The sequence below is a fragment of the Mustela nivalis genome, assembly GCF_964662115.1.
Source record: "Mustela nivalis genome assembly, chromosome: 7".
Classification (NCBI taxonomy): domain Eukaryota; kingdom Metazoa; phylum Chordata; class Mammalia; order Carnivora; family Mustelidae; genus Mustela; species Mustela nivalis.
This window is the reverse complement of record NC_139026.1, coordinates 41,066,961-41,090,406: the sequence shown is the minus strand read 5'-3', so window position 1 is coordinate 41,090,406 and position 23,446 is coordinate 41,066,961. Positions and strand designations below refer to the sequence as shown.

At 37.9% G+C, this 23,446-nt stretch overlaps 1 protein-coding gene across 1 annotated transcript in view; it reads right to left on the bottom strand.

The window, feature by feature from the left end:
• The window catches only part of LOC309869392 (uncharacterized protein), a gene marked incomplete at its 5' end in the record, with an annotated part of 161,912 nt that overhangs the window by 60,223 nt on the left and 78,243 nt on the right, over nucleotides 1–23,446 (bottom strand). The gene's annotated exons all lie outside the window — the stretch shown is intronic.

Here is a 23,446-nt window from a genome sequence, read left to right as displayed (position 1 = left end):
GAATGTTTATAGCAGCAATGTCCACAATAGCCAAACTATGGAAAGAACCTAGATGTCCATCAACAGATGAATGGATCAAGAAGATGTGGTATATATACACAATGGAATACTATGCAGCCATCAAAAGAAATGAAATCTTGCCATTTGCAACAACACGGATGGAACTAGAGCGTATCATGCTTAGTGAAATAAGTCAAGCAGAGAAAGACAACTATCATATGATCTCCCTGATATGAGGAAGTGGTGATGCAACATGGAGGCTTAAGTGGGTAGGAGAAGAATCAATGAAACAAGATGGGATTGGGAGGGAGACAAACCATAAGTGACTCTTAATCTCACAAAACAAACTGAGGGTTGCTGGGGGGAGGGGGTTTGGGAGAAGGGGGTGGGATTATGGACATTGGGGAGGATATGTGCTTTGGTGAGTGCTGTGAAGTGTGTAAACCTGTTGATTCACAGACCTGTACCCCTGGGGATAAAAATATGTTTATAAAATTAAAAAATTAAAAAAAATTCATAATCCACTTTAGGGTCAATTTCCATTACATTTGTGGATGTTTACATCCAACATTCAGGCTGTGGCTGCTGGAGAAATACTTTGACAGGATGGGTGGGGATGAAACCTAGGGTTAAGTTACAGGATGTTGGTTATGTTGGGTGGGGGCAAATTGTACCAGTAGTCAGGTCATTAGCTGAATATGTGCATATTATGATAACTACTGGTTTATTAGGTAGCCTCCTAAATGGGATGGTGGGATAATGGAAACTCAGAGAACAATGATGCAAATATTGAGTATAATTATCTCCAGGCAATACAAGTCCATGTAATTTTTATTTCCTTTTTTGTGCATATCAGTATTTTCTAAACTTCTTAGAATGGATGCATGTTATTTTTGCAACCAGAAAAAAGACCTCTATTACTTAATATTTTTTAAAATTAAGGTATAGTTTATGTGACATGACCCGATCCGGTGGAGGCTGGCAGGGCTGGCAATGAAAGAATTCACCCTAAGCACAAGAAAAGAGATAGAAGTTTACAGAATACATTGCTAGGGAAAAGGGGGCAGGAGGGGAAAAAGTGAAGGAGATATGGGAACGTACACAATTTTTCTTTTTTCATACCTGTTCCTGGGTATAAGTAGCCCATTGGTCAGCTAGAGCTTTTGGATATTTTGAAGTGAGTCCCCTAATGGGACTGTTCGTATTCAGCCCAGTGGCACCTGTGGACCCCTTTACCTTACTCAGGTTTTCATTGCTCAAGTTGATTACTTAAAAGCAGCCTCCACAATTTACATTCAGTAAAATACACAGAGATCCTAAGTGGTTAGTTCAGAGTTGCAACAGTTGTATACACCTGTGTACCCATCACTCCAAACAAGATATGAACTATTTCCATCACCCAGAAGGTTCCTTTGTGCCCCCTTTAAATCAGAAATTACCCTAATATAGTGTTCCTTCTGTGATAAATACTGCCTCCATGGCTTTCTAACCTCTACAGTTATTTCAATGTACTGCTCTGGCGCAGCACTCTGTTTCCTTTCGGATTTTAGCAAATGAGACGTTTGTGTTGGGCTCAAGCACAAAACTTAGGTATCCAGAGGGAGTCAGTGCTGCAGTCTGCATTTCTTTCCATATATTCCTCTTTGTGTGTTTCCAACTCATAGTTTGTAGAAAATGAGAACAATAATTTCCCCTCCCCCATAGCCTTTCCTTTCTCTTTTTTCCTTCCTGCTTTGAAAAAGCTGCTTACTGCACTGCCAACAGACGATTCTATTAAGATGAAAGCTTTGTCCTTGCCACGGCAGACAAAGGGCTGTAAATAGAGCCTGCTTGCCAGTGTCTAGAAGAAAAAGAGGCATGTGTCACCCCTCTCTCCCATATCATGTCCCCACTGACATCCACATCTGCCCCTCAAATGGCTCTTATTGTTCTGGTTCATGGTAACAGTTGAAACAGCAAAAATAATGTTGACTAAAAGATAATAACGTTTAAAACACAAAAAGCTCTTTCATAAAGGTTATCTCCTTTTGTTAGGCATCCCTGCAATACCACTTAAATTCTGTGGGGGAAATACTAGCTTTCATTAGTTCATTCCTTTGTTCATTCACATAGCACATATTTATATACATAGATACTGTGTTCCAGAAAAAATATTAGGCACTAAGTAACAGTGGCAAAAAATAAAAGTCCCTTGCAGTGGGGGAAACAGATGAATAAATAGGTATTTCTGACAGTGTAACAGTTTGTGTTGTAACACACTGAACTCAGGTTAATTATAATACTGAAAAATTGGAAACAACCAAACTATCTTAACAATAGGAAGATGTCAAATTACAACAAATCTGCTTGATGGAATGGTTTGTAACCATTAAAAGTCATTTTGGGGGAAGATACATTTGAGGATATATTAATAAACACACATTACCTTTATAATTAGGTAAAAAAAATTGTAAGGTGAAAAACACAATTGTTAAAAGTATGCTGAAGTACCACCTAGCCAACGCATAAAGATGGTAATATTTATTTTCATATACACCTTAAAGAGAAATTTACTTTCTAATGAAGTTTTAATTTTAAAATGTGCCCTTATAATTCTTCTTTTAATAGGATATCTATAATTAGTTTTTTTGAGTTTTTGTGTGTGTGTTTTAAAAGATTTTATTTATTCATTTGAGACAGAGAGATATAGACAGATATAGATGAGACAGAGAGTGAGAATGAGAGCATGAGCAGTGGGAGAGGCAGAGAAAGAGGGGGAATCAGACTCCCTGCTGAGCTGGGAGCCCTATCTAGGGCTTGATCTCTGGACCTGGAGATCATGAACTGAGCCAAAGAGAGATGCCTAACCACCTGAGCCACGTAGGCACCCCTAGTTTTTTATTTTTAAATCTAACATTAAAAACAGAGCTTTCAAATAAATACGTATATTTGTAGAACTGTTTACAGTGCTTTCATATATTATTTCACTTCATCTCAAAAATAATCCTGCGAGGTCAGTGTTGTTAACCCCCTTTACAGAGGGAAATCAAGGCTCAGTGATATTCAAGAAAATAACATCAGAGTTAGTGGGTAGCAGATCTAAAACTCCAATTTAGTTTTCTTTTTTTTTTTCTCCAAGTCCAGAGTTTCTTGCATTTCACATTGGTCTCTCACTAGTTTTATTACATCCCAATAGGCTGCAGACTTTTCAAACAGGGGTGTCTGAACTAGCATAGTATATGTTCTTAAATTTATTTTCACTGTTGGTTCTTAGAATTAATTAGCAAAATAAAATAAACTTAGTAAGTGCCTAATACATAGAAGCACCATATCAGTGAGTCCAACTCACATATGCTTTATTTATGTATTTTAAAGTATTTTTAGTGTGTATTTGTATTTTCCTGATTACAAAAGTAACACTTCTTCATGTAGAACTTTTTATAATTAGTATTATTGTTATAACTGATAAAAAAAAAAGAAGAAGAAGAAGAAAGAAAACAAAACCTTTTTCCTCCTCAGTGTGGGGGGCCTGCTACATAGTTTTTTCAAATTCAATGTTTTATCAAAATAATACATGGATTCAGATTTAAAAAGTCAAATAGTATGATAAGGTTGTAGTGAAAAAGAGCAGTCCCTCTTCTATTCCTCTTAATCCCAGTTGCCATTCTCCAACAGGTAACTAACTTCTTTAGCAAATTTTTAGCTACTTGGCGGGTATATACTTTGATAGTCAAAAATAACATGTGTATACCACTATTTTCTTTCTTCTTCTTTTAATTGCAGTATTAGCTTTTACACGTTGGTGTTTGGGGGGCCGTCCCTCGCTCTCTCCTCTGACATTCACTCTCCAGGAAGGAGTGATGTACCAGACTAGCAAGCAGGACTACCTCTGCCCACTCCTCTTTTCTCTTATGTACATTTGCCCGAGGCCAGATACCTCCTACTTCCATTCTTCCAGCTGAGGCAGAGTCTGCCCTATGCCTGAGGCCAGTCAGGGAGCAGCTAAGTGGGCATAACTTCTAGTTGAACTATTAGGAAGCTCACCCTTCATGGTTCAATCCAGCTTCTGTTTGACAGAAACTGTTAACACCCCACCCCATATGCCACACCCATCTCTATCTAAGCTTACCTGCCTGTGGATGTAGCAACAACTTGCATCTGACTTCCTCACACCTCCTGCATCTTTGTTTCTTCACAGGAAGCCTTTCTCCAGCCCCACAACTGCTCTTATTACTACTGGAATCACAAATGCAGAGTCAACACCATCTTCAGCTAGTGGAACCAGCTTCCCTATTCCCTGGTGGGACAATTCTAAGATGGGTTTCACACAGTTTTTCAGAAGGCCCCCTCGGGGATTGAGTTCACTGATACATATTTTACTGGCTTTTTTGTTTTTTTAATTCTTTCTTTCTCGTTTTTAATTCACAATTAAAAAAAAAAAGATTTTATTTATTTGAGAGACAGTCAGAGAGAGCCCGAGAGAGGAGAAGGTCAGAGGGAGAAGCAGACTCCCCATGGAGCAGGGAGCCTGATGCAGGACTCCACCCCAGGACCCGGGGACCATGACCCCAGCCGAAGGCAGTTGCCCAACCCACTGAGCCACCCAGGTGCCCTTAATTCACAAATTAAAAAAAATTGTAACAATTAGATACAATACTTTTTTTGGTGTTTATCAGCCATTATTACTTCTTATTTTAGAAAATACCTTTCATAGTTTTTTTAGTAGGCAAGAAATTAAAAATAAACCAGAACAAATGCTAAAATTCTTCTTTGGCTCACAGAAAAAATGTATTCATTTAAAGACTTATAAAGCTTTGCAAACTGAAATCAAAATGATATGGTGAAATATAAAAACACAAAAATTCCCCTCTTCAACCAACCTAAGATTTACTCTTTTTCTGGCAGAGTCTAGTATTTATAGTCTATATTTCTTTTAAAGAAGAGAATAAATTACCATGAAATGCTTCTTACCACAATCATTACTACCAAGTGTCCTGTAAAATTTCTGGTTATCTGTGCTGCCAACAGACTTCTTAGGTAAAGTCCAGTGTTACTGAAGAAGAAACAGTCCTTTAGTGAAGCAGCCACAGGCAGCTTAAGTAAGAGGGAGCAAGTGCTTGACTTGAACTAACAAAAATTACCTGAATAACTTCTGGCAGTTATTTTTGAATTGTAAAGACCTGACCAGAGGTTAAGGAACAGATGGAGGCACTAAAAAGGTTTCTGTAGGAGAATCCTCAAGGAAAATATTGTCCACAGGTGAATGCCAGTTTTCGAAAACACTGAGCAGTCTGAATCTGATTACTGGGATCCAAATTCTGTCAGCCCCACCCCCACATCCTAGCCAGTGACTTGGCCTAGTGGTTTCCCCCCTCTTAGGAGATCCTGAGATGGGTATTGTAGGGTATATCTTAGCCCTTATTGAGACAAAGCACGTGTTTGGATCATTATCCCGGTGATGACTCTGCCAGACTCAGCTGGATCCCATTGAAAGGTAGTGGATGTGGCTGCATTTATGAATTTGACCCCTAGAAAAGACTTCTTACTGAAAGTAACTTTTCTTGTACTAAACATCACATGGATGGTGCTCAGGAAATAAAACAGCACTCTCTGAAAGGACTGAAAGCCTCAGAGAGCATCAGGAAGAGTAGCTTTGGGTCCATTTTTATAGGTAGATAGAGGACTTTAGTGTATAGATATACACCATATATTTCAGCAATATTTGCCAGAGGCCTGTCTGGGTTATTGGGAAAGGTCCCCAATAGTTGAAAATAGAGGGTTAAGCACTTGAGCATGGCATCTGACAGACATGGATTGAATTCCAGTTCTACCACTCACCGAGGGCAGGCCCTTTGATGAACTGCTCAACCATTTTGTTTGTTTCATTCATTCATATCGAATGGGGACCAAAGATGTTAAAACCTCATAGACTTTTTATAAGGATCAAAAGAGAAAATATATGTGAATGTCACAATAGTGCTTTGCAAGTCAAATTGTAACACTGCTTTGCTATCAGCTTATATCCATTTATGAAGATTGTCATATAGTTACTTTAAACTATAGACTTTTAAGTACTGAGAGAGACAGGTGAGTGACTCAACTTCTTGAGAAAAATGACAGAAATAAATATTTTGCTTGCCTCTTTGGACATAGCAAGTGATAAATCTCGGCTTGTGAATCACCATTCTGGTGATTCCCCTATAGGGCAGAAAAACCAGGCTTAGCAACAATCCAAGCAGCAATTTACAAAGCTTCCTTGAGAGAGGGTGGTTCTTGTTTCTTCCTAAGAGTCAGTGACCAACCATGAACAAAAGCCCTCAGAAATTAGAAATAATAACATTAGTGATTAAAAGAAACAGGCAACAGAGGCAACACAAATTGGTTCTGAGTCAAACTGATAGGGATGGATCCTGAAAAATTCTTGTACTTTTATTTCATTATTTTGAAATTTTTGTGTTTCCTTTTGAAGCGTCTTCCTTGATGTGGTGAGGGAACAAGGAAGATATGGCAGGAGGGCAAAATGAGGGGGGAGGAATCTACAAATGAAATCGTAAGTGTCTTTTAAATGATTATCATCTGTGTTGCAAAAGGATTTAGGTAAAGCTGATACTTTTTGCTGATCTCCCTCTAAATTGGGAGAGCAGACCTGCCCAGATTTTTTTGCTTTGTCTTGGAGTCATTTGTCTACATGAACACTGTAAGAGTAATTCTTTCTGCAAATTACTAGTTGTTTTTTCTGTTAGTTATCTTTTTGATGACGATGATGATGATAATGATGATATCAGGTTTTACCTTTAGAGACAGTGTGAGTGTTACAAGTTAGGTTGATGTCTCTGAGCCTTTGTTTGTAAATGACAATGCCAGTCCAACTGATCTCAAATAGCACTAACATATCTGTACTTTATTGACACATATCAAGAGAGGCTCATTTTGTTTATGTATCTATCACTGAATTTCCTAATAGTCATTTGGTTCTATAATGGGCACAGGGCCAGCGTAAGGGAAATGTCAAGATGATTTAAGTGGAACCATACTATACCATGGTTTGACATAAAGAAAAGTGTGTGTGTGTATGTTATTGGTCAGACCACAGTCTGACAAATGCCCACATAAAATGAAAGTTCTTTATAAATTTGTTAACTGATTTTGCTGGTAAGAATCTTTTTACATAATACCAAAAAGACTTTTATGGAATTAAAATCAATTCTCCTGCTTACATTTGCATGTGAACTTTCAACCACATAAATGAAAATTACTTTTATGTCTATCTGGAAATGGAAAGAGGTCTTTAATATTGAAGTAGCCATGGAGTTCACCTTCAGGATATTTAAAATTCCAATTAAAATGTAAATTATGAATAGTTTGAAAACTGAAGCTTCTTTCTTAAGAATCAGTTCTTTGAATTAAAATATTGAGTGCTTGAATAAAGTGGAAAATATACTGTACACTTAAAATGATTTCTTCTTAACGTTCACAGAGATTTACAAGTGTGAAATAATGTACAAAAGCATTAGCTGTTGTTATTTATGACAATTCAGTTAAGGAAAAGTAAAAGAATAGTCTTCAGGACATCTTTTTAAAAAATTAAAGTTCTTCAATTATTGATATTGTGAGTTTCAGTTAAGTGCCATATGTTGGGGTTAAGCTTTTAACCTTTCTTGTAATGCAAGTAAATCCTAGAGGAACATGGGGACAAAGGAAGAGTGTGTCAGCTGGGATATGTAATAGTGACAAGGGAACAAAAGATGTGAAGCTAGTTCGAGAGGAAAGGTCCAGGCAACTTAAACTTCCTTGTTGCCCCTCCTAAATTCTTCCAAGACTTAATGCCTCATATCCAGAACAATCTTGATCCCCATGAGAGTACACCTCTGAATACCATTTGCTTGAAGACTAATTCCTATGCCTCTTAAAAAGGGGCATTTGAAACTGTAAAATATGTAAATGGAATGATGGCAAGAAAGTGTCACTTCCCGAAGTGTGAATATGTCCTAGGCACTATAAAAATGTAATAAATGATAACTCTCCAGCAGAACATTTCATTAAGACTTGCACTCTTTTGTACCATTTGTCCCCTGGTGTTTTCCACCAGGGACCAACCGGAGGAAAGAATTTTAAAAAATTAAAGTGTGATTCAAATAATGTTATAATCACTAGCAGAAATAATACTCTAAAATATCAGTATGATGTTAGATATTCCAAAGGCGCATGAAAATGTACAGTATCTAACTTTCTCAAAATTTGTTGGAGGTTTAGTAATAATTACATATGTTGTCAATTGAAGTAGATAAAAAAAATAGCACCAGAAACCACCACCACCCCCCTTTTGTAGGTCAGTGCTCACTGCTGAGTGTGCTGTAATTATGTACACTAAATGAGCTACAGCTTGAGCTAATAATACCATACTGAGTACTAGAAAGCTGTAATTATACAACTACATAATGTATGCTTGGCAAGATTTTCAGTATTGGAGAACCTACTGTCAAATAGCATCTGGCAGAGTTAAAAGTCCAAGTTGGAGGTTAGAATAATTGGTCTAGACTGAACAGATGCAGGTTATTGTGGCTCAAGCAGAGTAAGTCATATGCCTATTAGATAAATCCAGTGATAATGAATACATCTAGAAATAGTGCAAAGTCTTAAATCATATAATCAAATTACTTTAAAACATGAAGCATTTCTAAGACTGAACACCTACTACACACCTATGTATTGTGCTGGGTGCAAGAAATTTTTAAAACAAACAAACAAACAAATAAAACAGGAGAGGAAGAGATAATTTCTGACTTTCAATTGCTCAAACTTATGACATAGGGTGAATCTGTGTTTTTATAGAGATATATACAAGGTAGAATGAGTTAGCAATACCATTGACAGCTCTGCTCCCTTTAATGATGACCTCCATTAAGTCACTACTCTACTGTTCCGTTTCAAAAATGTTTCCGTTAAACCTCATGTTCTCATGTTTCCTGTTAGAATTACAGGATAACCATCATAAAGATGTTTCTGTTATGATTTTCTCCTTCCTTGCTAACCATTATATTTTACTTTGAGTCCTACTCTACAAAGGGCAGCTAAGATTATCCCATTATTACAAATATGTCTTTCTATCTGTCCCACTTAATGGATACAGAGAAGTCTGTTCTCTTTCATAAGAGCTAGTCTTAGTGTTTCTTTTTATGCCTTAGCTCTGAATTTAATTTAACTTACAAAAAGCTTTATGTAGAAATCCAATTCATGATGTTTAAAATACATAATCCTGGGGATACCTGGCTAGCTCAATCAGTACAGCATGTGACTCTTGATCTCAGGGTTTTAAGTTCAAGTCTCATGGTGGGCATGTAGCTTACTTTTAAAAACCCAATTTTTTATTTTGTAAAAAGTTTTTTTAATAATTATTTTTATGAACATATAATATATTATTTGCCCCAGGGTTACAGGACTGTGAATCGTCAGGCTTACACACTTCATAGCACTCATCATATCACATATCCTCCTCAATGTCTGTAACCCAACCACCCTCTCCAGACCCCCCTAGTAACACTCAGTTTGTTTTGTGAGGTTAAGAGTCTCTTACAGTTTGTCTCCCTCCTGATCCCACCTTGTTTCATTTTTTCCTTCCCTATCTCACAAGTCCCCCACTCTGCCTCTCAAATTCCTCATATCAGGGACATCATATAATTATTTTTCTCTGACTGACTTATTTCGCTCAGCACAATACCCTCTAGTTCCATCCACATCGTTGCAAATGGCAAGATTTCATTTCTTTTGATGGCTACATAGTATTCCATTGTATATGTATACCACGTCTTCTTTTTCCATTCATCTGTTGTTGGACGTTTAGGTTCTTTCCATAGTTTGGCTATTGTGGATATTGCTGCTATAAACATTGAGGTGCATGTGCGCCTTTGGATCACTACCTTTGTATCTTTCGGGTAAATACTGAGTAGTGCAATTGCTGGGTCATAGAACAGCTCTATTTTCAACTTTTTGAGGAACCTCCATGCTGTTTTCCAGAGTAGCTGCACCAGCTTGCATTCCCAACAACAGTGTAGGAAAGTTGCCCTTTCTGTGCATCCTCTCCAATGCCTGTCATTTCCTGACTTGTTAATTTTAGCCGCTCTGACTGGTATGAGGTGGTATCTCATTGTGGTTTTGATTTGTATTTCCCTGATGCAGAGTAATGTGGAGCATCACTTTTTTCATGTGTCTGTTGGCCATCTGGATGTCTTCTTTGCAAAAATGTCTGTTCAGGTCCTCTGCCCATTTCTTGATTGGATTATTTGTTCTTTGGGTGTTGAGTTTGCTAAGCTCTTTATAGATTTTGGACACTAGGTTTTTTTTTTTTTTTTAAAGATTTTTATTTATTTGTTTGCCAGAGACAGAGGGAGAGAGAGCGAGCGAGCACAGGCAGACAAAGAGGCAGGCAGAGGCAGAGGGAGAAGCAGTCTCCCTGCTGAGCAAGGAGCCTGATGTGGGACTGGATCCCAGGACCCTGGGATCATGACCTGAGCTGAAGGCAGCTGCTTAACCAACTGAGCCACCCAGGCGTCCCTTGGATACTAGTTTTTTATCTGATATGTCATTTGTGAATATCTTCTCCCATTTTGTTAGTTGTCTTTTGGTTTTGTTGACTGTTTCCTTTGCTGTGTAAAAGCTTTTGATCTTGATGAAGTCCCAATAGTTCATTTTTGCCCTTGCTTCCCTTGCCTTTGGCGATGTTCCTAGGAAGAAGCTGCTGCGGCTGAGGTCAAAGAGGTTACTGCCTGTGTTCTCCTCAAGGATTTTGATGGATTCCTTTCTCACATTGAGGTCTTTCATTCATTTTGAGTCTATTTTTGTGTGTGGTATAAGGAAATGGTCCAATTTTATTTTTCTGCATGTGGCTGTCCAGTTTTCCCAATACCAATTGTTGAAGAGACTGTCTTTTTTCCATTGGACATTCTTTCTGCTTTGTCAAAGATTAGTTGACCATAGAGTTGGGGGTATATTTCTGGGCACTCTATTCTATTCCATTGATCTATGTGTCTGTTTTTGTGGCAATACCATACTATCTTGTTGTTTACAGCTTTGTAATAGAACTTGAAGTCTGGGATTGTGATGCTACCACTTTGGCTTTCTTTTTCAACATTCCTTTGGCTCCTCAGGGTCTTTTCTGGTTCCATATAAATTATAGGATTATTTGTTCCATTTCTTTGAAAAAAATGGATGGTATTTTGATAGGGATTGCATTAAATGTGTAGATTGCTTTAGGTAGCATAGACATTTTCACAATATCTATTCTTCTAATCCAGGAGCATGGAATGTTTTCTATTTCCTTGTGTCTTCCTCTATTTCCTTCATAAGTACTTTGTAGTTTTCTGAGTACAGATTCTTTGCCTCTTTGGTTAAGGTTTATTCCTAGGTATCTTATTGGTTTGGGTGCAATTGTAAATGGGATTGACTCCTTAATTTCTCTTTCTTCTGTCTTGTTGTTGGTGTATAGAAATGCAACTGATTTTCTGAGCATTGATTTTATATCCTGACACTTTACTGAATTCCTGTATAAGTTCTAGCAGTTTTGGAGTGGAGTCTCTTGAGTTTTCCACATGAAGCATCATATCATCTGCAAAGAGTGAAACTTTGACTTCTTTGCTCATTCGGATGCCTTTAATTTCTTTTTGTTGTCTGACTGCTGAGGCTAGGACTTCTCGTACTATGTTGAATAGCAGTGGTGATAGTGGACATTTGTGCCGTGTTCCTGACCTTAGCAGAAAAGCTCTGTTTTTTCCAATTGGGAATGATATTCGCTGTGAATTTTTCATAGATGGCTCTGATGATATTGAAGTATGTAGCTTCTATCCCTACACTTTGAAGAGTTTGGATCAAGAAAGGATACTGTACTCTCAAATGCTTTTTCAGTATCTATTGAGAGTATCATGTGGTTCTTGCTCTTTCTTTTATCAATGTATTGAATCACATTGACTGATTTGCAGATGTTGAACCAACCTTGCAGCCCAAGAATAAATCCCACTTGGTCGTGGTGAATAATCCTTTTAATGTACTGTTGGATCCTATTGGCTAGTATTTTGGTGAGAATTTTTGCATCTGTGTTCATCAAGGATGTTGGTCTGTAATTCTCTTTTTTGATGGGGTCATTGCCTGGTTTTGGGATCAAGGTAATGTTGGCCTCCGAAAATGAGTTTGGAAGTCTTTCTTCCATTTCTATCTTTTGGAACAGTTTCAGGAGAATAGGTATTCATTCTTCTTTAAATGTTAGAATTCCCCTGGGAAGCCATCTGGCCCTGGGCTCTTGTATGTTGGGAGATTTTTGATGACTGCTTCAGTCTCCTTACTGGTTATGGGTCTGTTCAGGTTTTCTATTTCTTCCTGGTTCAGTTGTGGTATTTTGTATGTCTCTAGGAATGCATCCATTTCTTCCAGATTGTCAAATTTGCTGGTGTAGAGTTGCTCATAATATGTTCTTATAACTGTATTTCTTTGGTGTTGGTTGTGATCTCCCCTCTTTCATTCACGCTTTTATTAATTTAGGTCCTTTCTCTTTTCTTTTTGATAAGTCTGGCCAGGGGTTTATCAATCTTATTAATTCTTTCAAAGAACCAGCTCCTAGTTTTGTTGATTAGTTCTATTGTTTTTTTAGTTTCTATTTCATTGATTTCTGCTCTGATTTTTATGATTTCTCTTCTCCTGCTGGGTTTAGGCTTTCTTTGCTGTTCTTTCTCCAGCTCCTTTAGTGCAGGGTTAGATTGTGTACTTGAGACCTTTTTTGTTTCTTGAAAAAGGCTTGTATGGCTGTATATTTTCCTCTCAGAACTGCCTTTGCTGTGTCCCACAGATGGTGAACAGTTGTGTTTTCATCATCATTTGTTTCCATGAATTTTTTTCAATTCTTCTTGAATTTCCTGGTTGACCCATTCATTCTTGAGCAGGATGCTCTTCAGCCTTCAAGTATTTGAGTCTTTCCAACTTTCGTCTTGTGATTGAGTTCTAGCTTCAGAGCATTGTGGTCTGAAATCTTTTGGTACTGGGTGAGACCTGATTTGTGACCCAGGATATGATCTGTTCTGGAGAATGTTCCACGTGCACTAGAGAAGAATGTATATTCTGTTGCTTTGGAATGGAATGTTCTGAATATATCTGTGATGTCCATCTGGTCCAGTGTGTCATTTAAAGCCTTTATTTCCTTGTTGATCTTTTGCTTGGATGATCTGTCCATTTCAGTGAGGGGAGTGTTAAAGTCCCCTACTATTATTGTATTATTGTTGATGCATTTCTTTGATTTTGTTATTAATTGGTTTATATAGTTGACTGCTCCCGTGTTAGGGGCATATATATTTTAAATTGTTACATCTTCTTGTTGGACAGACCCTTTAAGTATGGTATTGTGTCCTTCTTCTTATTATAGTCTTTGGCTTAAAATCTAATGTATATGATATAAGGATTGCCACCCCAGCTTTCTTTTGAAGTCCATTAGTATGGTTAATTATTTTCAACCCTCTCGCTTTCAATCTGGAGGTGTCTTTGGGTCTAAAATGAGTTTCTTTTAGATAGCCTATTGATGGGTTTTGTTTTTTTATCCATTCTGATACCTTGTGTCTTTTAATTAATTATGGCATTTAGCCCATTTTCATTCAGGGTAACTGTTGAAAGATACGAATTTACTGCCATTGTATTACCTGTAAGGTGCCTGGTACTGTATACTGTCTCTGTTCCTTTCTGGTCCACTACTTTTAGGCTCTCTTTGCTTAGAGGATATCTTTTAATATTTCCTGTAGGGCTGGCTTGGTGTTTGAAAATTCTTTTAATTTTTGTTTGTCCTGGAATCTTTTTATCTCTCCTTCTATTTTCAATGATAGCCTAGCTGGATATATTATTCTTGGCTCCATATTTTTCTCATTTAGTGCTCTGAATATATCATGCCAGTTCTTTCTGGCCTGCTAGATCTCTGTGCATAAGTCTTCTGCCAATCAAATATTTCTACCATTGTGTGTTAAAGACTTTTTGTCTTGAGCTGCTTTCAGGATTTTCTCTTTGTCGCTAAGACTAGTAAGTTTTACTATTAGATGATTACTATTTACTATTAGATGATGGGGTGTGGACCTATTTTTATTGATTTTGAGGGGGTGTTCTCTGTGCCTCCTGGATTTTGGTGCTTCTTTCCTTTGCCATATTGGGAAAATTCTTTATTATAATTTTCCCCAAGATACCTTCTGCTCTCTCTCTCTTTCTTCTTCTTCTGGAATCCCAATTATTTTAATATTGTTTCATCTTATGATATCACTTATCTCTCAAATTTTCTCCTCATGTTCCAGTAATTGGTTGTCTCTCTTTTGCTCAGCTTCTTTATTCCCTGTCATCTGGTCTTCTATATCACTAATTCTCTCTTCTGTTTCATTTATCCTAGAAGTAAGAGCCTCCATTCTTGATTGCACCTTATTAATACCTTTTTTTGATTTCAGCTTGGTTAGATTTTAGTTCTTTTATTTCTCCAGAAAGGGATTTTATTTTTCCAGACAGGGTTTCTCTAATATCTTCCATTCCTTTTTAGAGACCTGTTAACACTTTGATAATTATAATTCTGAACTCTGGATCTGACATGCTACCAATGTCTGTATTGATTAGGTCCCTAGCCATCGATACTGCCTCTTGTTCTTTTTTTGTTTTTGTGGTGGTGAGTTTTTCTGCCTTGTCATTTTATCCAGATAAGAATATATGAATGAGAGAATAAAATAGTAAAAGGATGGCAAGGGCCCCAGAAAAATGTACATTAACCAAATCAGAAGAGACCCCAAAATGGAGGGAGAAGGATGGGGGTAAAAAGAAATTTAAAAAATTTCTGGTGCGTATAACAGAGCCACTTGATTTTCCACTTGATTTTGGGTGTATTTTGGTTTCTTAGAAGAAACTACCTCCCATAATTTTAAAGAAAGGAAAAATATATATATGTAAAAGTAATAATAAACATGATGAAGGAATGGAATATGATTGTAAAGATGAAATTTAAGAAGTTCTAAAAAAGGAATTGATAAGATAAGTTGGTTGACTAAAGAAAGTAGAAAAAAAAAAAAAAGGAGGAGAGAATGTGCTGAGGCTGGAGACTAGAACAAAGCCCTGTGCTAGATTTAGGGTAAATTTTTATCTATTAGAAGAAATTATATCCTAAAATTTTTTAGGAAAAAAAAACCTTATATGTTTACAAAAAATAATAAATAAAATGAAGGATAAAATATGACTATAATAATGAAGGTTTAAAAAGACTTTTTAAGAAAGGTATTGTTAAGATAAACTAGTTAAAAACCTTAATAGATGGGGGCGCCTGGGTGGCTCAGTGGGTTAAAGCCTCTGCCTTCGGCTCAGGTCATGATCCCAGGGTCCTGGGATTGAGCCCCGCATCGGGCTGTCCGCTCTGCGGATAGCCTGCTTCCTCCTCTCTCTCTTTCTATCTGCCTCTCTGCCTACTTGTGATCTCTGTCTGTTAAATAAATAAATAAATAAATAAAATCTTTAAAAAAAATAAAAAAATCCTTAATAGATGAAAGAGGAAAAGTTAAAAAAATTAGAATAAGAAAAAAATAAAATTCAAAAAATTAATTTAACTTGAAAGACTAAAGGATTGTGGGAAGAAAGCCATGAATTCTATGCATTGCTTTCCCCTACCTCTAGAGTTCCACTGTTCTCCTTGATCGGTGAGCTTGGTTTTGATCAGTTCATGCTGATCTTCTCGGGAGGGGCCTATAGTGATTCTCAAATGTCTTTGCCTGAGGCAGAATTGCCCCACCCTTGACAGGGGCCAGGCTAAGAAATCTGCTCGGATTTGCTCTTGGGGTTTTTTTCCCCTGAACACTTTCCGTAGAGCTCTGGAGCATGGGAATGAAAATGGTGGCCTCCCAATCTCCAGCTCCGAGGAGCCGTCCAAACCCAGCAGATACTGCCTGCTGCTTCTCCAGAGGAGGAAGGTGAATCTCCCTGGTGAATTGCCAATTTTGGGATCTCTGCTCAAAAAACAGTGGCCCGACTGTGCTGTGGATCATGGTTTAAGGTAAGCCCGAGCTGAGAGCTCACTCTTCAGTTCTGTCTCTGTAGTTGGCTTCCCTGCTCCAACTCCTGACAGCTCTGCCACACTCAGACACCCCTGATCTTTCAGTGACCCTGTGGGCCCTGAGACCATACTGTCCCCATGAGGGGTCCACCCCCACTTAGCCTCTGGAGTGATGTCTGTCAGTGGAGCAGACTTCTAAAAGTTCTGATATTGTCCTCCACTGCTCTACTGCTTGCCGGGAGACGGCCCCTACCCCTCTTGGTCTATCTTCCCGTGGGTTGGGATTCACTTCTCTGCATGTCCTACCTTTCAGGAAGTGGTCAATTTACTGTTTCTAGAATTGATGCTCCTCTTCTTTTCGATCTCCTGTTGGGCTTGTAGGTGTTCGGAATGGTTTGATAACTATTTAGCTGAATTCCTGTGACCTGATGTCATTTCAGTCTGCTACTCCTCCACCATCTTGCCTCTAAACTAAAAAGTTTTTATTTATTTAATTGAAAGAGTGAGTGAGTGAGAGAGAGCACTGGGCAGGGATAGGGGTTCTGAGGGAGTGGAGGCAGAAGGAGAAGGAGAAGCAGCCTCCCCACTAAGCCAAGAATCTTATCCAAGCCTGGAACCCAGGACCCTGGGATCATGATCTGAGCTGAAGGCAGATACTACTGACTGCCACCTAGATGCCCCCAAAACCCAATTTTAAAAAATTAAAACACACATGCTTACATTTTGCCAAGTGCTACACATTTATTCTGGTAGAAACCACTTGTTGGTCCAGATATTTCTTGGCTTTTTTAAATGATGAAGAAATTTTCAGTCCAGTTGATATGATAATTTTCAGAAATTTCTTTCTTAAGGCATCTAGTTTTATTGTGACTATTTTGGGGAATTTCCAGATTCTACAGACATGTAGAAACTTCGTCCAAGTTTGTTACAATGGAACATTATTTTATTCTGTAACTATTGTTTGATTTAGAGAATGGTGTGTATATTTTGATAGAACTAATTTCTTGAAGCTCTTATCAAGCAATAAGTTTGGATCATCAGGAGAAAATGATCACTTTGACTTAACCATTTTTGATAGTTCATCATTTAGGAAACTACCCAAGAAATTTTCTCCTCCTATAAATATATGCTTAATTTTTTTCTTCATTGTGAGTACTGGTAAGATGTTCAGAGTTATTAAATATGGTTATTCAAAGAAACACATAGAATATTGATTACTGCTCTACTCACTGAGATAAAGCAGTACAAGTGCTTCTAACCTTTTATAACATAATACATTCCTGAAATTCATAATTATTTAGCATATGAATAAGGAAGCTAAAGGTAATTATAGGTATTTATTCGATAGAACTGAATAAGCTGATCATTGCAAATGCAAAGCAGAAATTACCTGTGCCATTAAACAGACTAGCTGATTTTTAAAAGATTATATATTTATTTATTTGTCATAGAGAGACAGAGAACAAACAGGGGAAGCAGCAGGCAGGGCAGGCAGAGCAGGCAGAGCAGGCAGAGCAGGCAAGGGAGGAGCAGGCTCCCAGCTGAGCTAGGAGCTGGATGTGGGACTCTATCCTAGGACCCTGGGATAATGATCTGAGCCAAAGGCTGTTGCTTAACTGACTGAGCCACCCAGGCATCCCAGACCAGCTAGTCATTATAGTGTGTTCCACAGGATTCAATTCTCCATTCTACTTGTTACATATAGGTTACTAGATTATTGGTTTCTCCCCATCTGCTTCAGAGAAAGTATCAATTTATTTTTCTTTTCTTTTTTTCTTTCTTTTCTCTCTCTCTCTCTTTCTTCTTTCCTTTTTTTTTTTTTTTTTTTTTTTTTGATGTGGTGACATAAGGAGGGGAGAGCACTAATGCAGTCCCCCACTACCACAAATTATGTAAAGTTTCCCCACATTTGGGGAAATCACAGGGGTCAGCACATCCAGAGTGCAATGGATAAGAATTGCCCTGAGAAAATCACTCCCTTGCCAGCTAAGCATCTGCTCTTTTTTTTTTTTTCCAGATAAAATAATCCCAGCTGAGTCAACAGAAAGACTGTAGATCTAATAAGAGATTTTATAAGAATGCCAGATATAAGATCTATTTTACAAAAATCTGTAATGTTCCTCTGCATCAGCAATAGCTAACTAAAAATGTAATATTCTATGATGCCATTCCTAATAACAATCAAAACTCTAAACTATGAATTTAACTGAATAAACAATGTCTATGATCTCTATGGAGAATAAGTTTTAAATTTGTTAAGGGCATAAAGGTCTTAAATAAATGGAGTGTTATACCATGGTCATGGAATGGATGACAACAGGGTAAAATGTCAGTTTTCCAAAACTAATCTGTAAATTTAATTCAATCCCAATGAAAATTCTAGTAGGACTTTTTGTAGTAGGTCTTTAAAAAAATGAATTCAACACACTTATTCTGCGATGTATAAGAAGACTAAATACTTTATGAAAAATTAAAGTGATTTGGAAAAAGGATAGAAAGTGGCTCACTGCAGGTAGATAGATAGTCTTGCAAACTGATATGTGCAGATGGAGAAAGGATTGATAAAACATTTAACAGATGATATTAGGAAAGTCTCATAGAGAAAAGTAATACTGGATTCTTAGCTTATAACAGTGTTTCTCAACCCTTTTTTCATTGTTGTCTACTTAAGGAACTTAAAAAAAACTTTTAAAGACATTTTCTCCTAATTTTCTACCTTTTCCAATGAAATTTTAATACCACAAATATTTTTTTTTTAAAGATTTTATTTATTTATTTGACAGAGAGAAATCACAAGTAGGTAGAGGGGCAGGCAGAGAGAGAGAGGAGGAAGCAGGCTCCCTGCCGAGCAGAGAGCCCGATGCGGGACTCGATCCCAGGACCCTGAGATCATGACCTGAGCCGAAGGCAGCGGCTTAACCACTGAGCCACCCAGGCGCCCTACCACAAATATTTTATATATCTATATTTGTTCCCCTGAGAGGGGGAAATTTAGTTGGATTAAAGTTCTAAATGGACAATGTAAATTTGAAATGTTAATGATAAAGGAAAAAAAGAGATACACCTATTATTTTTCTGACTTTGGGGTGTGGAAGAAGGTTTTTTTTTTTTTTTTTTTTTGAAGATTTTATTTATTTATTTGAGAGGCAGAGATCACAAGTAGGCAGAGAGGCAGGCGGGGTGGGGGGAGCAGGCTCCCTGCTGAGCAGAGAGCCGGATGTGGGGCTCAATCCCAGGACTCTGAGATCATGACCTGAGCTGAAGGCAGAGGCCTTAACCCACTGAGCCACCCAGGTGCCCCTGGAAGAATTTCTTAAACCAACTCCCCAAAGCACAAACTCTAAGATAAAAAAGAAATGGATGGAAAATACATTAGAATTAAGGACTTAGTTTGCTTCATTGAAAGCTATAATAGAGAGAGTTCATATACAGATCACAGATTGGAAAAGGATATTTGAAATAAGGTCAATAAGGGAAAAATATCTACAGTGAGGAAGACCTCTTGCTAATTATAAGAAAATGGTAAACCCAGGATGCTTGGGTGGCTCAGTCAGTTAAGCATCTGCCTTCATTCAGCTCACATCATGATCCCAGGGTCCTGACATCAAGTCCTACATCAGGCTTCTTGCTCAGCCAGGAGCCTACTTCTCCCTCTGCCTGTCACTCCCGCTGCTTGGAATGTCATGCTATCTCTCTAGTCAAATAAATAAATAAAATCTTAAAAAGAGAGAGAAGAAAATGGTAAATCCAAGAGAAAAATGGGCGAAGGATATGTACATGGCATTTGCATAAGGGGAGACATTAAGGAACACCTGGGTGGCTGTCAGTTAAGTGTCTGCCTTAGGCTCAGGTATTGATCTCAGGATCCTGGGATTGAGTCTCACATTGGGCTCCTTGCTTAGCGGGAAGCCTGTTTCTCCCTCCACCTGCTGTTCCCACTGCTTGTGTTCTCCCTTTCTCTCTGACAAATAAATAAATGACATATTAAAAAAAAAAAAGGAAGACACTAATAACGAACATATGAAATGATATTCATTTCAACTTCAAAAATAATCAGAAAATAGAGGTTTAGATCATTGAAGGAGAAGTCATGGAGCCAAAAGGCCACTGTAGTGAAGGATCATCAATACACTGATTTCTTCAGAAATCCTCAGAAAATGAGAGGTTTGTAAATGGTTGCAACAAGAATGGGTTATCTGATATTATAAGCTACATAGAGGGGTATTTAAGAAAGAAAGAGAAAATTGCATAGAAAAAGGTTGTGAGCAGACTGCCTTTGTTCTGGATGATCTTTTCAAGGATTTTTTTTTTTTTAAGATTTTATTTATTTATTTGACAGAGATAAATCACAAGTAGGCAGAGGCAGGCAGAGAGAGAGGAGGAAGCAGGCTCCCCGCTGAGCAGAGAGCCCAACATGGGGCTCGATCCCAGGACCCTGGGATCATGACCTGAGCCAAGGCAGAGGCCTTAACCCACTGAGCCACCCAGGTGCCCTTTTTTTTTTTTTTTTTTTTAAAGATTTTATTTATTTAGTTGAGAGAGAGAGAAAGAATACACAGAGGCAGTGGGGGAGGGCAGAGGGAGAGGCAAGCTCCCTACTGAGCAAGGAGCCTGATGCAGTACTTGTTCCCAGGACCTTGAGATCGTGACCTGAGCTGAAGGCAGACACTTAATGACTGAGCCACCCAGGCATCCCTCAAGGATGTTCTTATTGTGAATAGTTTTGGAAGACTGATAACAAAAGGTTGTTTATTGTCCATTATAATGAAAATATTGTCTCCCTATATGGCAAAGATCAGGAAGTCTTCTTATGCATTTTAAAAGATTTGTGTTGCCTAAGCTCAGGGCTCCTTTCCTGTAATGTAAGTAGGGTAAAATCTTAGTCTCTTAAAATTCTTGACATGAACATTCTTAGACACCTCCAAGCCTGGTGGAAAAAGTTATGTAGGCCAGAGAAAAAACCTCACAGGTATGTGGGATTAGCTCTGTTGGTCTATCTATATAGGTAGACTGTAGTGAGTGTGGTGAGGTAATGAGTGGGAATCTTTTCAAATGCATAGGACTCTGGGAACTCGTCTTCATTCCTGGAGCACAGGGTGCTGTCTTCCTTTGGGCATATTCAGGACATACTCACTATTTCCAATGAAACTGTAAAGGTCAGGAGAATGGGCGTCTTATCTAAATCATGTGGAACTCTGGGTTCTAGTTAGTTCTTTCACATAATTACTTTATATAATTTGGAATTTACAAATTACAAATATGCAAAATAATGCTATATATTTTACAAGGTATACATATATACCTTGTAAAATATATTAGGACATATATTGTTTGTACTTTAGGGTAGGTTCTTATGCTGGAGAGGGGAACGAGGGTGGGAATCAACAATTAAAGAGGAAAATGAAACAAAATGAAATAAGAGGGGGCACTTGCCCAGACTGATGATAGCAGTATGCCATGATTAAGTAAGTTCTTGCTACCTTAGGTTCAAAACCAAAACCAACAAAGTATAGAATTAATCACTTTCCACCAAGCAACTTGGAATGGTCTCAAACATGAGAACCCTGATTCTGACTTCAATTTGAATCGTTTTCATTCTTTTTTTAAAATTTTTCAGCTCTGTTAACTTTTTATGATGTCACCTCAAATGCTTTAGGCCTTTGACTTTCCGCTTTCTCTAAAGGACTTTCTATCAAACATGTCCCTCAGTTTCATTAATGTTTATTACTTCAGGATAAGATCCTCCTTGTCCTTCAGGGACCAACCACTCTGCCCCACCCTACATAGCTGGCACTGTGGCCAGGCTGTAGAGGACCTACAAGTGGAACTACCAGTACATGGAAAGTATCTTGGATAAGCACGGGGGTCTCAGAATTGGTTGGGGCTATAAAAATCTCTTAGGGATACTGTGAGCAAGTTTTTCTGGAACAAGGAAATGCAGGCGTGGGTAATGGGAAATAATTGAAGGGTGGGTGATAGAAGGTTAAGGAGTGAAAGAGGAGCATAAAGTAATGAGAAAGGAGTGAAAGAGTTGACTATGACAAAAACTAAAGTTTGTTTCTCATTACAGTTGGTCAGAGTTCAGCATGTGATCTGTGAGTTTCAGAATAAGCATGTTGAAAGTAAGAAGGCAGCCATACTTGAGTGGCCTGAGGGCAATAAAAGGACAGGAACTACAACATTTCACTTCCACCTCTTTGGAGCTGGACCAATGAATATTTATGTGGTAGACAAATAGCCTGTGGAAATGTTAAAAGGAGAGGTTTTTCTCTCAATTCACAATTATAAGATTTAAATCTTAAAATTTGATAGTTTATAAAAGAGATCCTGACAATTTCACATATCATCTACTGACTTAATATGGTCATTAAAAAAAAATTATTTATTTGAGAGAGAGAGAGCACAAGTGGGAGGGGTCAGAGGGAGAGTGAGAGAATCCCAAGCAGACTCTGTTGAGCATGGAGCACTACACAAGGCTCAATCTCACCACCCTGAGATCACAACCTGAGCTGAGATGAAGAGTCAGACACTTAACCAACTGTGCCACCCAGGCGCCCCAGTGTGATTATTTAGATATTAAACTTCTTGTTTTGTGCCAAGAGCATTTGTAAGGTATGACAAATAAGAACACTAGCTGGCTCCATGGAATAAATATTTTAATGTATACCACACACCAAAGTGGTTATTCAGTGATCTGAATGAGATAGGAGTTTATTTTTCCCTCATATTATACATAGTTTAGGAGTGAGCAGTCCAGGACTATTATGATAACTGTGTTGTCAGGTCCCAGAATCCTCTTAGCTGTTTTTTCTATCATGTCTAGAGGAGGGTCTTTGTCTTTAAGGGTGGAGATAGTTCATCACTATATCCCTCATCCAAATAGTAAAATGCAAAATGTGGAGGTAAGAAAGTATTCTCCTTCTCTTTCCCAGCACAAACTGGGAGGGAGAGTCCACACTTTGCTCACAATACAGTGCCAAAACTTCATTGCAAGACCTCATCTAGCTACAATAGAATCTGAGAAATGTATTTACTGTATTGTTTTATGCCCACCTAAGATTTTTGTTACTCTTAAAAGAACAGGAAGTATTGTTTGGAGATAACTACCAGTCTTAGCCATGTTGTAGGACATTCACAGAAAAACTTGATGAGTTTTTTGGGGGGCAGAGCTTGCTCTGACAATGATGAAGGCTACAAAGAGTTCAGTTCAAATAATTAAAATGTCTGATACAATCCCTGTCCCTGTAAGTTCCATGAATAGTCTATAGCTGCACCAAGAAAGACAGGAATATAAACCAATGCTTTCAATATAAAATACACAAAATACAATAGAAGACAAACATGAGAATTGATCCAGATATGAGCTCTTAGAAGACGCTCTCAATGAACACCAAAGATGAACCAAGTTTCTCAAAGGAATAAACATATAGA